The 17,830-nt window shown below is 38.2% G+C and overlaps 1 protein-coding gene across 4 annotated transcripts in view; it reads right to left on the reverse strand.

Annotated features, from left to right (window-relative positions):
• The window catches only part of TTC28 (tetratricopeptide repeat domain 28), a 738,720-nt gene that overhangs the window by 182,273 nt on the left and 538,617 nt on the right, over window positions 1-17,830 (reverse strand). The window lies entirely within an intron of this gene.

Genomic DNA, 17,830 nt, shown 5'->3' on the forward strand with positions numbered 1-17,830 from the left:
GGATTTGAAAAAGCTTCTTAAAGGAAGGGTTGTTTCCTCACCACAATCCTGTGAAGCTGGGAGGAACCTGATGGTCAGAAAGGTTAAGTAATGCAAAGGTACATAGCTGTGAAATAAGTTGAGCCCAAGGTCACCTCACTTTGAAGCCACACTTTCCATCACTTCCTGTGGCATCACAGAAAAATAATCTCCTTAAAGCTCTTGCCACATGATTACCTTTACCTTACAGGGAAAAAAACAAAACAAAAACTGACACTAACTTCTAGGTACTCCTTAGAGTCATATTAATATGGCTCTAGTCATTAAAGCATTTTCACAATCACACTTTCATTTGAGTCTAATGATCTTGTGAGAAGCAAATATATTATTATTGTTCCCCTTTTTTACACATCACAAAACTGAGGCCCAGGAAAGTAACATAACTTGTTCAGGGTCATGCAAAAGGTAAGAGCTCACGTTAGACCGCTTGAATGTCTAACTCCTACTTCAGCCATCTTGGCACCAATAAACGTTAGATATACCACCCACTTGAGTCTCTCCTTGTTGGTACCTACAACTGATTGCCTTACTCCAAGATCAATGAACTGTGGGGGCAGAGTTAGAATCCGGGGTGGGTTTCTCCTGGTCAGTGTTTTGATTTGGATTATTTTATGGATCTCTTTCATTTGAAATGTCTTGTCAGAAAAAATGTCAGCCAGTCATAATGGAGAGTTTGTCAGCAAGAGATGAAGACATCAAGTAACAACATGTACTTCTAGCCCCTGATAACCACCTGCAACTTTCAAGGGATCAGAATTTTGTGAAGGATAAGAAATGTTATGTATTTCAGTAGCATTTTCACCTTTCTTTTAACACTTGGTTTTGTGTGAACAAATGATATACTCTTTCCACATGATACAAACTACAATGATAATAATGATTACAACAGTTTTGAGTGTTTATTATGTGTCATTGTTCTAAGGGCTTTATACATACTAACTCATTCAATCCTCACAGCCATCTCATGAGATGGGTGCTATAATTGTCCCTATTTGGGGAGGATGAAGAAACTGAGGCAGAAATCAGCTAAGCATCTTGTCCAGGCTCAGGAAGCCAGAAAGCGGCATAGTTAGGATCTAAAGCCAGGCCATCTGACTCAAAGCTCAAGTTCCTCACAGAATGCTACATGTAGGGGGATTCTATATCCCAGTGGTATGTGGGGCTATCCCAGTGGTGTGTGGGACTGTCCCAGTGATAAATGATAAGGTCACCCTAGCTATATAACAACACTGTAAAAGCCCCTAACATTGGCTTGTAGGCAAAATATTTGTATACAGGCTTCTTGGTAATCAAAATGGAAAGAAATCAGCACTGAAATCCAGTAATTTCTCTGCTACAAGAAGAAGGGAAAAGAACAGTCCAATAGGATGTTTACGCAGAATACCAAAGCCATAGGGGACAGCGATCATGAAAACGTTTAGTAAAAGATTTAGCACATAGGTGCTTCTTATTCCCTCTGTCCCATGCACAGTTGTGTGAGTTCTTCACTGACGAACTGACACAAAGAGGATGTCTTTCTCCATCAGGCATTTAAGAAGTACCAGGAGTTGTCAAGGCAGACATGCCAGCTCGCTGGATGGTGTCACGAACTGGAGAATGCCATCTGTTTTGTCAAGGTTGACAGTCTGAAATTTCTGGTTAAACTCCAGATCTCCTTGTTGTGAAGGGCTTGATAACTTTTAGTCCATTACCTTCTGTTTACTGACTCACAGAGCATATTATATCTCCCTCTAGAGCACTCCAACAGCTGGGCCATGTTATAAGCTGTCTTTGTCTTATTTGGGATTAGATAATGGATTGGTGGAACCTTCCATTTGAATCAGGGAAACACAATTACAGAATAACCATTGTTTCAAATAAGTGGCCAGCTCTGACAATCTGGCTCAAGAACACAAATCCATTACTTTTTTTTTTTTTTTTCTTGCCACTGGGGCTGTTCTGATGAGGGCTTGCTTTACAAGCATGTTGGGCACATAACAACAAAGCATTTACTTCACTTTTTAATTGCTCTTGGAAACATTTTAAATGGCACCAATGCAATTTTTACTAGAAAATGAAAGCATTCACTCCCAGAGTAACTTAACTCTTCAGTAGGATGGCATAAAGGACCACTTTCAGAAATCTGTTGAAAACTGAGAGCCTGTATTCAGGAGCTATTTGAAAGTCAAGTTGAGAACAGGCTTAGTCAGCAATATGAATCAAAAGTTGCATTCCAGCTTTCATCTAATTCAACAAATGTATTTTCTGCTGTGTCAGAGACAGCCTTAAGAAGAATTTCTGGAACAACATGCAGAAACTGGTTCTTAGTAAAAAAAGCTACTTTTTGAAGTTACCATGAAATTACTAATTATGCTGAAGAGTCTTAAACACTTGCGTCTCTTGTGGATTTCATGCTGGAAAAGAGGGGAGACTTCAGGTGGCACAGTATGAGCAGCCACGTTTTCACCTTGCATTAGGTCTGTATGTGTGCTTAAGTACAGCCGTTATGAAATAGGGATGAGTGAATGAGGATGAAAATAAGCTGTGAGTAAAGAGAAATGCTCAATTTCCAGTTACAATGTCACATTGTCCTACTCACTTAGAAATGCTAGAGCTTTATCTCTTTTCTCAATAATTTTAGCCATTTCCTTTAGAGAGGTGGTGTAACATAAAGAGCACTGACTTTTGATTCCAACCGCTCTGTGCTCACACTCCAGCTCTGCCACACACTTACTATGAGATCTTTGACAAGTTAACCTCTCTGTTCTTTGGGTTTTTGATTTCTAAATGGAATAATAAGCCCTATCTTTCTGAATTATTAAATTAAATAATGAATCGCTGCATAAGAAGCTACACCAAGTATAGTGTTCACATACTGGAGGCATTCAATACGTGTCATTCCTTTATTATTATTATTGTGACTTCTAAGCCACTTCAAAGGTGTGTTGGAGAGATCACAAAGGCCTTTTCATATATTCTCAATGGAAGCTATTATTTGAATATCTAGAAAAGTGGAACTGCATTAGTTTCCCAAGACTAGATGTTAAATGCAGAGAATAGACTACTAAGTTCATGTACTTAAAAGAAGAAACAGTGTGATATCCTAGTGATTTTCTTGTCCAAAAGTCATAAATATTAGGGTTCTTCAAACCTGCACAAAAGACCTCATTTTAATCATGCTTTGTAAACTTCTTGGATGAAGATCCAAAAAGGTTAATATATTATTTAGTTAGCCTGCTAATCAGACTCTCATTTAGCTATAGGGCAAAGGACCATGTAAAGGAGGGAGAAAATTCTGCTCAATTCAGTCTTCCTACTAACTGTAAGGAGTAAAATTAAAATGGTATCATAAAACTTAATCACTGCCTGCTAGTTTAACTATTTCTCAAGTTCATTATATTTCTGGTTCATGTAAAAGGCTTTAAGAATGAGGTTCTAGGCTGGGTGCAGTGGCTCACACCTGTAAACCCAGCACTTTGGGAGGCCAAGGTGGGCGGATCACAAAGTCAGGAGATCAAGACCATCCTGGCTAGCATGGTGAAACCCCATCTCTACTAAAAATACAAAAAATTAGCCGGGTGCGGTGGCGGGCACCTGCAGTCCCACCTACTCAGGAGGCTGAGGCAGGAAAATGGCATGAACCAAGATTGTGTCACTGCACTTCAGCCTGGGAGACAGAATGAGACTCTGTCTCAAAAAAAAAAAAAAATCTAGTTCTAGATTCTATATACATTCTCTTTCCATGGAAAAAATCCGAATTTCGGCTTTTTAGAGTATTAAAGAATTTTAGGTATTGTTTACACCAATGAGAATGGCAAGGTATAATATAAAATGTACAGAAATTGCCATTGCTCCCAGAACTAGTCTCCCTGGTCTCTGGGGTCAGAAGCAGCAAGAATGATATCTAGACTTAATGACAGTAGTAAGGCACAAATAGATGAACATAGTAAATATGAAAGATATGGGTAATTATTTGAACTTTAGACTCTAGTTGTAAGTCCTAGCATTTCCCATAGTTCTTAGCTCTCATCATCCTTCATCATTCAAGACATACACAGTAATTAATGAGTCACTTAACAATGAGGAATACATACTGAGAAACGTGTTGTTACGTGATTTTGTCATTGCACAAACATCATCAAGTGTACTGACACAAACCTAGATGATATAGCCTATTACACACCTAGGCTATATGGTGTAGCCTATTGGTCCTATGCTACAAACCTGTACAGCATGTTGCTGTATGGAATATTGTAGCAAATTGTAACACAATAGTAGATGTTTTAGCTGGAAGTCAGATCTGGTTTGGAAAGTTGGTGCACCATGGTGAAAACCACAGGCATGAATGGGATCAGTATGTGGAGGAGATATCTGCACTTCCATGTTCACTGAAGCATTATTCACAATAAACAAGATACAGAATCAACCTAAGTGTCCATCATGGATGAGTGGATAAAAAAATGTGGTATATATACACAACGAAATACTAAACAATTTTCAAAACAAAAAATTTTGTCATTTAAGATAATATGGATGAACCTAGGGAATGCTATTCTAAATGAAATTAGGCGGGCACAGAAAGACAAATACTATGTGATATATGTGAAATCTAAAAACTTGTTATACTTGTTAAAAACTTAAGACATGAACACACACATTAGCCTAGGCCAATGCAGGGTCAGAATCATCAATATCATTGGCTTCCACCTCCATATTTTGTCCCACCAGATGGTCTTCAGGGGCAATAACACACATGGAGCTATCATCTCCTATGATAACAACAGAAGCAAACAATAGAATGGTGGTTACTGGAGGCTGGCAGTGGGAGGTGGGGGATGCAGAGAAGGGAGATGTTCATCAAAGGGTGCAAATTTCCAGTTAGACAAGAGGAATAAATTTTAGTGATCTGTTGCACAGCATGGTGACTGTAGTTAATAATGTATATTTCAAAATTGCTAAAAGAGTAGATTTTAAATGTTCTCACCAGCAAAAAAATGGTAAGTAGGTGAGCTGATGAATGTTAACCGCCTTGATTTAATCTTTCTGCAAGGTATACATATATCAAATATCACATCGTATCCCATAAATATATATACTTTGTCAATTAAAAGTTAAAAAGGAAAAAGAAAAAAGAAAGGCATATGATTACAATCCTACTCTGCCCCAGAGTGCAATGTGTTTTTAAAATTAAGCCTTTAAATAGAGTATAAAATATTGTCAGGAAGGTATAAAATCATAAGCATAGAGCTCAACAAATTTTCATAAAGTTGAGGACAGCTATGTAACCCTACCACTCAGATCAAGAAGCAGAACATTACCAGAGCCTATGAAACATACTTCCTTTTATCATCAAAGACATTTACTGCCACAATCATGTTGGTGGCTTAGAAACTTGGAATCTTCACCTCTAAGTATTATCTTCAAATAGAATCCATGAAGGAGAACCACAGAGGTGTCTGAATAATCGTTTGTTAAATCACCTTCAAATGTCTACCTAAAAGATCTGATTCTGATGCTCTATATTTTCTGCTGTTAATATGATTTTCTCAAAAAAATCATTCAAAAGCAAATTCCTCTAAAGTCACCCCAAAACAGATGGATTCCTTAAGGAATGAATATAAGACTAAAAGCAGAGCCAAATGATTCCAGAAGAAAGACCCCAAAGCTCAGTGCAGTCACATGGCATAGGTCCAGTGTGCAGTGTTCAGCACAGATGGCAGAACCCAGGGTCACATCTGCACTCACCATTGCTGGCAAAGCAAAGGGCTACACAGGAGCTGTTGCAGATGGAAAAATTTAGGGACAGGCAGGTGTGGGAGGTGCCAGTGCCAGGTGTGGGTTCAGGAGCCAATGACTAACACCATTGCAAGGCTCCCAGGTTCACTGCATAGTGCCAGGCAGCACTGCTCACAGAACATGGCCAAAGAACAGCTGAAGGTAGGGTTAGCACCAAAGTGGCAGTACCCCCAGGAAGTAGTGCCCACCTAGGTCTAGGAAAACAAAATTGTGTTTAGAAATAAATATTCTCCAAAGTATCACTCAAATATTCCTTTCTGAAGTCCTAACAGAAGTGTTATCAATGCTCAGAACTGGGCTGCCTAATGGGAAAAGTCCCCATGGGGGTTTTTGACTCATAAACCTATTCAACTTCATATGTTCATAATCATTTGTGTAAAGAAGAAAAAACCTCCAAGCACTAATTAGAAAGATAGAGCTGTTGTGTTTTCCTCCTGATCACCTTATCTTCTTTATTCAGTTCTTGAAGACTCAGCTATTAAAAGAAATTAAGTAATTCATCAAGCCCATTTCAATTACCTGCTGCTGATAACATCAGATTACAATTAGCATCTACAAATGAACCAAGTGCCAACTGCCAAGCTGAAACATAAGCTAATTTACTGCTAGACTCTGCCTGCTGGAGACACAACTCTGGGACCTGGCAGCAAGCATCTACTTCATTATTCCAGCAACAGTTTTGCAGCCTCTCTTGCAACAGTCCAAAGTGCAGCTCTGACCAAGATTTACTGCCCCGTCTTCCTCTGCTCACATGTTTACAGATGCACTGTATCTGTAAGCAAATCACAGCTCCTTTTAAATAGCAATGTCTAGACAAGCTGGGTGACAAATCTTGAACTAAAGGAGAGAATAAATATTATTAATATGTATTAGGCACTGATAGGTGTGGGGCACAGCACAGGATGTGCATGTCATAACCTTAATGAGGGTGTGAATCATTTTCTGTGAGGCCTCTGGTGCTTGGTCAGAAAAATCTCCTGCTTTGGTTGATACTCTCCATTTCTCTTTTCTCCTTTTACATGGGGATAGGACATTCCTGTTCCTTTCTTTCAGATGCCTAGAAAAATCTGTTTCAGGGCCTGTGACATCTCAATTTTTTACATTTATATTTTCCCTTTTCATGGCCCTTAATAGGAACTGCTTTAGATGAAAAGCTGAGGCATGCAGTTTGGCTTCCTATATCAAGGGCATTATTAGACTTTGACAATTTGTGTAGTCTTGTCTATGCCTCTCAAGTAGAAGAACTAACTGGTCAATAAATGTGTGGGGCTCAGAGGGGGCCCGCAGGCTGTAGCAAAAGACAACATGAAGACCTGAATTTGGATCCTGCCTCTGCTGCTTATAAACTGTATGAATTTGGGCCAGTACGTTTACTTTTATGCCTACCACAAAGCTTTGCAGTGAGAATTAAATGAAATAATGTTTGCAAAGTGCCTAGCTCAGTGCAAGTAATCAATAGACAATAGCTTCTCTAGGAAAAGAGGAGAAAGGGCCGCTCCCTCCTGGTGGTGCATATATTCCTCTAGGAATGCTTGCTGTCTTCTCCCTGGGCATGAACAGGGACCACTGCTTCCGGGTGGCCCATAACTCTTCTAGTGGTGCTTCTTCTTTTTCATCTTCTTGTGGATGGAAGAAGGGAGAAGGAGCATCTTTGGCCTTTAGCCCTAGCCCAGGTAATCCCAGCATGGCTCCCACTCAGATCCACAATGGGGATGTTCTCTTGTGGAAAGATCTGTGGACATGCAATCCAAGAACTGAAGTCTTATCCTGGCTCTCCCTCATACTCTATAATCTCAGGTGAGTCACAAATCTCTGAATCGTCATCACTAAAATAGAATAATAATGGTTTACCTCCTAGGGCTACTGTGAGAACAAATAAGTACTATAAAACACAAATATCATGGATACACTTCTATGTGAGGTCTCAAAGACCTTTTGACATATTAAGAGGTTATTTAGAATATGACCCCATATATCATTCTGAGAATCCCAAAGGAAAACATCTGGTTAGTGTACTGACTACCTATAATTAGAAACATTTTACCTATAAAGCTAGGCCTCTTTCCATAGAAAGATTCCATAAAATATCATCAGGTTTCCATAGATTTCCACAGCAAGACAATCCAATGTATAACAATTAAAATGTAAAAAACATTAAAGAGAGTTATTGCTATATTATAGAAAAATTTTTCTCCTACAAAAGTAATTTTTTAAAAATTTTTATTTATTTAGGATACTAGGTTTCGTGTGTGTTCACAGTAATGATTTCATTCATAAACTCTAGGAATAAAATATAGCTAAGGTATGATATGTATGTGTATTATATAGATAATATGTAACATTATTCCACCTGACTTGGGAATCCAGAATTTTCTGATTCAGATTACCAGATTTTAATGTTCAAATATGATTTTATAAAAGTAATTTAGGTAATATTTCTTAAACCCTTGACTTAGAACAGCTGAGAGTCACCATTTCTGGTGACTATCATTTTGCTGCACTGTAAATAAGAGGAATAATACATAACCACCACAATTGCTACCAAACTTTTACTCCAACACGTGACTCCCAGGATGGTTTGAAAACAGGAGAAAAAGAGGCCAAGCATCATTTTATGAGATCTTAATGAACCTTTTATGCTTTGGGTATCCAGAAACTCAAGGAATTAAAAAAAAAAAAACTCAGTTGTTTTTTTTTTAAACTTACATGGACCTTGATTTTTCTCATATGTAAAATCAATAGTATTCTCAACCTCATAGGTTTTGAGAAGAATTAAATATGAAAATAAATATAAACATGTGATACTGAGTAGGTTTCAATAATCACTTGTTGAATGAAAAACCATAAGCTCTATGGGGGTAGGAGACACTAATATGTCGATTTTATTCCTTAAAAGATACCACAGTATCTACCACATAACTAATGTTCAACAAATATTTGTTGATCAAAAGAATGAATGAACAGGTGAACAAATGAACTAACACTAGTCTTGTTTCCCTTTTCTTCCCAAATAAGTTACTTTCTAGATATAAAATGTTTTTCTGACTAAAAAGAGACAGTTGTTTTTAAACTGATTGTTTTCCATATATGAATTATTAGGTATCTGACCTCAGGCCTTGGTGGGAAGCACCTTCTACCTCTCGTATTTGACCCAATACTAGAGGCGATCAGGCCTGAAACTGATGTGTGTGGGAAGTGGCTCCTGAAATGTACTCACCTTTGTACCTGTTGCAGGTGTATACTAAGTCACCTTCATCAGAGAGAGAGAGAAGAGAAACCGAGTCATGATTCTCATTGTCTGCCTACTGACTTTCCTAACTGCAGTTCATCCTAAAGTGAGACGAGAGGTAATCCTGCCTGGTTTCCCAGTAAATAAGATTCATGGCTTTCAGTGTGAGAGGACTTTAACTGAGCCTTCAGTCTAGTAAACTACTCTGCAGCACATCTGAGGTTTGACTCCAAACTGCCTAAATTAGAATGAGAAGGATGGCCACCAAAAAACCAGAGGCTATAGAATCATTGTTATGCAACTACAGTTGTTTTGAACATAAAAGAAAAGATGGCCGTTTTTTTTTCTTTTCTTTTCTTTTTTTTTTTTTGAGATGGAGTCTTGCTCTGTCGCCCAGGCTGGAGTGCAGTGGTGCGATCTCGGCTCACTGCAAGCTCCGCCTCCCGGGTTCACGCCATTCTCCTGCCTCAGACTCCGAGTAGCTGGGACTACAGGCGCACGCCGCCACGCCCGGCTAATTTTTTTTTTTTTGTATTTTTAGTACAGACAGGGTTTCACCGTGTTAGCCAGGATGGTCTCGACCTCCTGACCTTGTGATCCACCCACCTTGGCCTCCGAAAGTGCTGTGATTACAGGCGTGAGCCACCACGCCTGGAAGATGGCCATTTTCTAAGCCAAAATTTATATTAACATTATTTTCACAAGGAGAACAGGCATAGAAAATAGCTAGGCTACACTTTATTGTTCATAAGAAATCTAAAGACTTTAAATCATTTTTAATTATTTTATTATAAAACAAATAAAAGGTGAATAATAAATATTAGTACATGCTGACCACCAAAGAACAAAGACTTCTTGTCATCTCTATCTTCTTTCTTTTTCTCCATCTCCACAAGTTCTACCCACTTCACCTTTACATGTGCACAGGAAGCTTCTATTGTCCAAAAACCTTCTTAGTGACTCAAATCTCATTTTCCTTGGCCTCTTTCATATAAATGTTACATCATCTACATCGTGGAAGTTCTCTTCTCCCTGAGCTCTCCCTGGATTCCCCCGACCCTCTGTGAGCCTGATTCAGTCTCCCTGGCTGGCTTTCCTATGTATCTCATAGATGTTATTAGGATGATGTTATCTTAACATTTGTTTCCAGTTCTATGTGCTCACATTCCATTAAGTGAAAGAAATACGTACCAGGAGTATACAGAATCAAACACATCATGTGCTTTCCCTAACTAGTTGCCCCTTTTAGCTTTTCTATTTCTTTCCAAAGGCATGACCATCTTCCAATTACTCCAATCACTGTGGCACAACATCTTGATATAAGCTTTAACTCATTCAATCTAACCACACCAATATTTTTGTGTAAGGAGTTATACTCACTGATATGGAAACCACAGAGTAGAACATAGTTCATAGTCCCAATGAACTTCAATTCAGCAGAGGTAACTATACAAGTATACAACTACCTATAATTTATGGTCAAATATAAATAGAAGAAGAAGAGAATTTTAAAAGTGTTATTAGGGCTCAGACTAAAGAAGTTATATTGTTACTAAGAGAGGCTTCAAGTAGTGAATGGTATTTGGGATAATCCTAAAAAGATGGGTGAAGTTTAGACAAGCAAGACAGGAATACAGGAATTATACGTGGAAGAAAGCTTAAGGAAATGTTATTGAAGCAGGAAAACATGGCCAATGTGGTGAGATTAGTGAAAATGGAACACCTCAGTTTTAGGTAAAGGGTATATACAGAGAAGTAGAGGAATTTAAAAATGGAAAATCAGACATGTCTGTAATCACGACAGCCTTCATTTAGGGTGAGGACTCTAACTATAATGTGGCATACAATATGTGGCAATGAATGACTTGAGTACAGCTTTAGGAAGATCAGTCTAATACTGATGTGTGAGATGGAAGAGACATGGGAAGAAGGGAATGGCGATAAGGAAAACTCAACTAGTAGGTTGATGCAACAGACTGGGCAGCTAGGATGGGGCAATAATAAAAAAAAGAATCTTCATGAGAAAATTTATTTGGCAACTGTTAGGTTGGGAGTCAACTGAAAAACAAGAAAATAAATCAAATGATGACTTCAGAGTTCTAAGTCAGGATGGTATGGCAGGCTGAATAATGACATCCCCTGCAAGGTGTCTATGTCCTAATCTCCAGAACCTGTGAATGTTATCTTACATGGCAAAAGGGACTTTGCAAGTTAAGAATCTTGAGAAAGGGAAATTATCCTAGACCATCCGGGTGGGCCTGGTGTAATCATAACAGTCTTTATTGGAAGAAACGCAAGTCAGGGTCAGAAGAGAAGGTGATGTGATGACAAAAGTAGAGACTGGAGTGATGTATCCTGAAGGAGGAAGATGGCAGCTGACAGGGGCATAGAAATACATTCTCCTCAGGACTCTGAAAAAGGAACTAGCACTGTCAATATCTTGACTTTAGCCCAGCGAAGCTGATTTTAGACTCCTGACCTCCAGAGCTGTAAGAGAATAAATTTGTGTTGTTTTAAACCACTAAGTTTATGGTAATGTGTTATACAGGAATAAGACACTAAGGCAGATGGCAAGAGGAGTGGGACTCTCAAGGGAATTAAGAAAGCTAGGAGTTAACCTAGAAAAAAGGATGTTTCACATATGGGCTCACTAACTTTAACTGATCAACATCAAAATGAGATGGAATATCTACTAGGCAGTTGGAAATGTGAAAGTGATGCTCAGGCAGGAAAGAAGTCAGAGCTGGTGAATATAGAGTTGGAAACACTGTATACTGGAGCAGTTGTCAAAGGTTGGGAGTACAAAACCTATGGGATGCAGCAAAAGCAGTATTAAATTTATAGCTATAAGTGCCTACCTCAAAAAGGAAGAAAAACTTCAAATAAACAATCTAATGATGCGTCTTAAAGGACTAGAAAGCGACAGCAAACCAAACCCAAAATTAGTAGAGGAAAAAAAATAAAGATCAGAGCAGAAAGAAAATTAATTTGAAATTAAGAAAATACAAAAGATAAATGAAATAAAAGTTGGTTATTTGAAAAGTTAAACAAAATTGACAAACCTTTAGCCATACTAAGAAAAAAAGAGAGAAGATACAAATAAATAAAATCAGAAATGAAAAATGAGACATTACAGCTGATACTGCAGAAATCCAAAGGATCATTAGTGGTTACTAGGAGCAACTATACACCAATTAAGTTGGAAAATCTAGATGAAATGGACAAATTCCTAGACACATACAACCTACCAAGATTGAGCCATGAAGAAATCCAAAACCTGAACAGACTGACAACAGGTAATGAGATTAAAGCTGTAATAAAGTCTCCCAGTAAAGAAAAGCCCAGGACCCGATGGCTTCACTGATGAATTCTAACAAACATTTAAAGAGGAACTAATACCAATCCTACTCAAACTGTTCCAAGAAACAGAGAAGAGAATACTTCCAAATTCATTCTATGAGGCCAGTATTACCCTGATACGAAAACCAAAGACACATCAAACTACAGGCCGATATCCCTGATAAATGTTTATACCAAAATCCTCAACAAAATACTAGCAAACCAAATTCAACAATATATTAGAAAGATTATTCATCATGACCTAGTGGGATTTATCATAAAGATGCAAGGATGGTTCAATAAATACAAATCAATCAATGTGATATATCATATCAACAGAATGAAGGCCATTTCAATTGATGCTGAAAAAGCATTTGATAAAGTTCAACATCTCTTCATAAAAATGCTCAAAAAAATGGGATATAGAAGGAATATACTTCAACACAATAAAAGCCATATACAAGAGATCCACAGCTAGTATCATACTTAAATGGGGAGAATCTGAAAGCCTTTCCTCTAGTATCTGGAGCACGACAAGGATGCCCACTTTCACCACTGTTAGTCAACATAGTACTGCAGGTCCTAGCTAGAGCAGTCAGACAAGAGAAAGAAATTTAGGACATCCAAACTAAAGTGGAAGAAATCAAATCATCCTTGTTTGCAGATGACATGATATCATACTTGGAAAAATCTAAAGACTCCATCAAAAAAAACCACTACAACTGATAAAGTCCACAAAGTTGCAGGATACAAAATCAACATACAAAAATCAGCAGCATTTCTATATGCCAACAGTTAATAATCTAAAAAAGAAATAAGAAAGTAATCTCATTTACAATAGCCATATGTAAAATTAAATGCCTAGGAATTAACCAAAGAAGTGAACTATCTCTATAATGAAAACTACAAAACACTCATCATGAAAGAAACTGAGGAGGACACCAAAAACTGGAAAAATGTTCCACATTCATGGATTGGAAGAATCATTATTTTTAAAATGTCCATACTACCCAAAGCAATCTATAGATTCAATGCAATCCGTATCAAAATACCAATGACATTCTTCACAGAAATAGAAAAAAAATCCTAAAATTTACAGGAAACCACAAAAGACCCAGAATAGCCAAAGCTGTCCTAAGGAAAAATAAGAAAACTGGAAGAATCACATTACCTGATTTCAAATTATACTACAAAGCTATAGTAACCAAAGCAGCATGTAATGGTATAAAAACAGACACATAGACCAATGGAACAGAATAGAGAACCCAGAAACAAATCCACACACCAAGAGTGAACTCATTTTTGACAAAGGTGCCAAGAACATACACTGGGAAAAGACAGTCTCTTCAATAAATGGTGCTGGGAAAACTGGATATCCATATGCAGAAGAATGAAACTAGACCCCTATCTCTTGCCATATCTAAAAATCACATCAAAATTGGTTAAAGACTTTAAATCTATGACCTCGAACTATGAAAGTACTATAAGAAAACATTGGAGAAAATCTCCAGGATATTGGTCTGGCCAAAATTTCTTGAGCAATACCCCATGAGCACAGGCAACAAAAGCAAAAATGGACAAGTGGGATCATATCAAGTTAAAAAGTTTTTGAACAGCAAAGGATACCGTCAACAAAGTGAAGAGACAACCCACAGAATGGGAGAAAATATTTGCAAACTACCCATCTGACAAGGGATTAATAACCAGAATATATAAGGCACTCAAACAACTCTACAGGAAAAAAATCTAATAATCTGATTGAAAAATGGGAAAAAGATTTGAATAGACATTTCTCAAAAGAAGACACATAAATGGCAAACAGGCATAAGATCTGATCACCACAGAAACGCAAACCAAAACTACAATGAGATATCATCTCACTCCAGCTAAAGTGGCTTATATCCAAAGGACAGGCAATAACAAATGCTGGCAAGGATGTGGAGAAAAGGGAACCCTATAGCACACTGTTGATGGGAATGTAAATTAGTACAACCACTATGGACAACAGTTTGGAGGTTAATAAAAAAAAAAAAAACTAAAAATAGAGCTACTGGCCGGGCGTGGTGGCTATGCCTGTAATCCCAGCACTCTGGGAGGCCGAGGCAGGCGGATCACGAGGTCAGGAGTTCGATACCAGCCTGGCCAATATGGTGAAACCCCATCTCTACTAAAAAACACAAAAATTAGCTGGGCGTGGTGGCATGAGCCTGTAGTCTCAGCTACCCAGGAGGCTAAGGCAGGAAAATCACTTGAACCCAGGAGGCAGAGGTTGCAGTGAGCTGAGATCATGCCACTGCATTCCAGCCTGGGTGACAAAGTGAGACTCTGTCTCAAAAAAAAAAAAAAAAAATAGAGCTACCGTATGATTCAGCAATCCCACTGCTTGGTATATACCCACAAGAAAGGAAATCAGTATGTCGAAGAGATATCTCTATTTCCATTTTTTGCAGCATTGTTCACAATAGCTAAGCTTTGGAAGCAATGAAGTGTCCATCAACGGATGAACAGATGAAGAAAATGTGGTGCATATACACAATGGAGTACTATTCAGCCATAGAAAAAGAATGAGATCCTGTCATTTGCAACAATATTGATGGTCGTTATGTCAAGTGAAATAAGCCAAGCACAGTCAGACAAACATTGCATGTTCTCACTTATTTGTGGGATCTAAAAATCAAAACAATTGAGTCATGGACATAAATAATAGAAGGATGGTTACCAGAGGCTGGGAAGGGTAGTGGGGGCACTGCAGGGAGAGGTGGGAATGGCTAATGGGTACCAAAAGATAGAAAGGATGAAGAAGACCTACTATTTGATAGCACAACAGGATAACTATAGTCAATGGAAACTTAATTGTACATTTGAAAATAACTAAAAAGTGTAATTGGATTGTTTGTAACACAAAGAATAAATGCTTGTGGGATGGATACCCCATTCTCCATGATATGATTATTTCACATTGCATGCCTGTATCAAAATATCTCATGTACCCCACAAATATATATACCTACTATGTACCCACAGAAATTTTTTTTAAAAGGTTGGGGGTAAAAATGATAAAAGGACATATACAAAGAAATAACAGAAAAGAATCAAGGAACAAAATATGACAATTCCCACATTTAACAAGTGGTAATACAATGGAAAGGAGCCATTAAAATAATGTAGGATATCTGAATAATGAGATAGAGGGAAGCCTAGGAGAGGAGGCAGAGTAAAAAAGGCAGCTTCAGAAAAGTATGTATGTTACAATCCAAGATTTGAAAAGGGAACACAATCTATACACACATGTATATATTTACATATATGATTGCACTGACATGTGTTTATGTATATAGTAAAAAAAGGTCTGGAAAGATTATAACCAAATTATTAACAGTAGTTGACTCTGAGGAGTGGGACAAGGGACGATATTAATGTGAGGGGGTGAGCCTCCTTTTTCTATTTTATACATTTTTATATAGTAAGAATTTTTTACAAAACTAAGTGCCACTTTTGTAACTTTAAAAAATTGTTTATTTTTTGAAGGGAGCATGAAAAGCCAATGCAGAAGATACAGAAGGAGCAGCCAGGAAGAAAATCAGGACAGTGGTGTTTCACAGAAACCTAGAGAGAAGAGAATTTCACAGAAAAATTAGCAGAGCATGTCAACTACTGATACTGATTAGAGAAATTTAGAAATGTCAAAAATCTTTCAACTCAGCCATGAGGAGATCACTGCTGATTTTCTGTCAGGGAAAAACCCCAAATATTTTTATATTAAACACTTCATGAGTCAAAGAGAAATCACAAATCAACTCAGAAGATTTTAAAAACTCAATGAAAGTGAACATAATACACAAAAAATTGTGGGATGCAGGTCAAGCAGTGTTTAGAGAAAATTTTGTATCTGTAAATGCTTGTATTATAAAAAAAAAAGAATCACCAAGTGCAGTGGCTCATGCCTATCATCCCAACACTCTGGAGGCCAAGGTGGGAGGATCGTTTGAGGCCAGGAGTTCGAGACTAGCCTGAGGAACATAACAGGGCCTCACTGCAACAACAAAACAACAAATGAAAATTAGCTGGGCATGGGGGCTGACGCCCACCATGGGCAGGTTGCTTGAGCCCAAGAGTTTCAGACCAGCTTGGGCAACATAGTGAGACCATGATTCTACAAACAAAGACAGAAATTAGCTGGTCGAGGTGGCATGCACTGCACCTATGGTTCTAGCTACTCAGGAGGCTGAGGTGGGAGGATCACTTTTGCCCAGGAGTTTGAGGCTGCAGTGAGCCATGATTGCACCACTGTACTCTGGCCAAGGTAACAGATGGAGAACCTGTCTCAAGAAAGAAAGAAAAGGAAGGAAAGGAGAGGAGAAGAGAGGAGAGGAGAGAGGAGAGGAGAGGAGAGGGGAGGGGAGCGGAGTGGAGGGGAGGGGAGGGGAGGGGAAAGAGGAAAGGAAAGAGGACAGGAAAAAGGACAGGACAGGACAGGAAAGGAAGAAGGAAGGGAGGAATGGAGGGAAGGAGGGAGGGAGGGAGGGAGGGGAAGGAAGAAAGTTAAGAAGGAAGAAAGAGGAAGGAAGGAAGGGAGGGAGGGAAGGAAGGTGGCTAAGTTTTACACTCTGCTGCTACTCATATCTGATAAGCATAGCAATAAGGTCACCTTCTCTTTGTCCTCTCCTCGTCCTGAATCCCTATGGGCAAAGAACAAACTATGTGGTTCCAGGCACAGGGATAAGTTTAGCTCATACTTCCAAACACACCTTCCATTCATTATGTACCCATATCTGTTTGAATACAGGGATAAAATAATATCTTCTAAAAAATTGCCAGTTACCAATTACTTGTCTCTTACCACTATATATAAATTCCCCCAAATTATAAATGTTTTAATTGTAACCAAGTACTATCAAAACAGTGAATGTGAATCTATCATCTTTACATAGATCTTTCACAAAAATAATTTTGCATTTACATTAAAACTATCAATATTATTCTTTGGATACACATAATTTTGAGGAAAAAATGCATTTCCTGTGGGGTTAATTCACCAAGTAAAGAAATCCCTGTAAGCAAAAATCCTTTCACGTTCTCATCTATTGATGACTGCTTAGCAGCTTCTCTTTCATTTAAACCAAACATAGCCTGTATCATCATTTCATGCCTCTTCTCTCTAATTAGATAAATCTGGTTGCTCTTCTCTCTCTACACATTAAAAGGTTGGGATGTTTTGTTTTTCCAGTATTTCAGAATTCTAATCCTTACAGCACTATGATGACAGAAAGAATTGTGTGATTTAGAGAAGGCAGGCTCCAAGGAAATATATCTAAAGAAAAAGGCCAGGCACGGTGGCTTATGCCTGTAATTGTAGCACTTTGGAAGGCCGAGGTGGGAGGACTGCTTAACCCCAGGAGTTCGAGACCAGCCTGGGCAACATAAGAAGACGCCTGTCTCTACAAAAAA

The sequence above is a fragment of the Hylobates moloch genome, unplaced genomic scaffold (assembly GCF_009828535.3).
Source record: "Hylobates moloch isolate HMO894 unplaced genomic scaffold, HMol_V3 SCAFFOLD_19, whole genome shotgun sequence".
NCBI classification, from domain to species: domain Eukaryota; kingdom Metazoa; phylum Chordata; class Mammalia; order Primates; family Hylobatidae; genus Hylobates; species Hylobates moloch.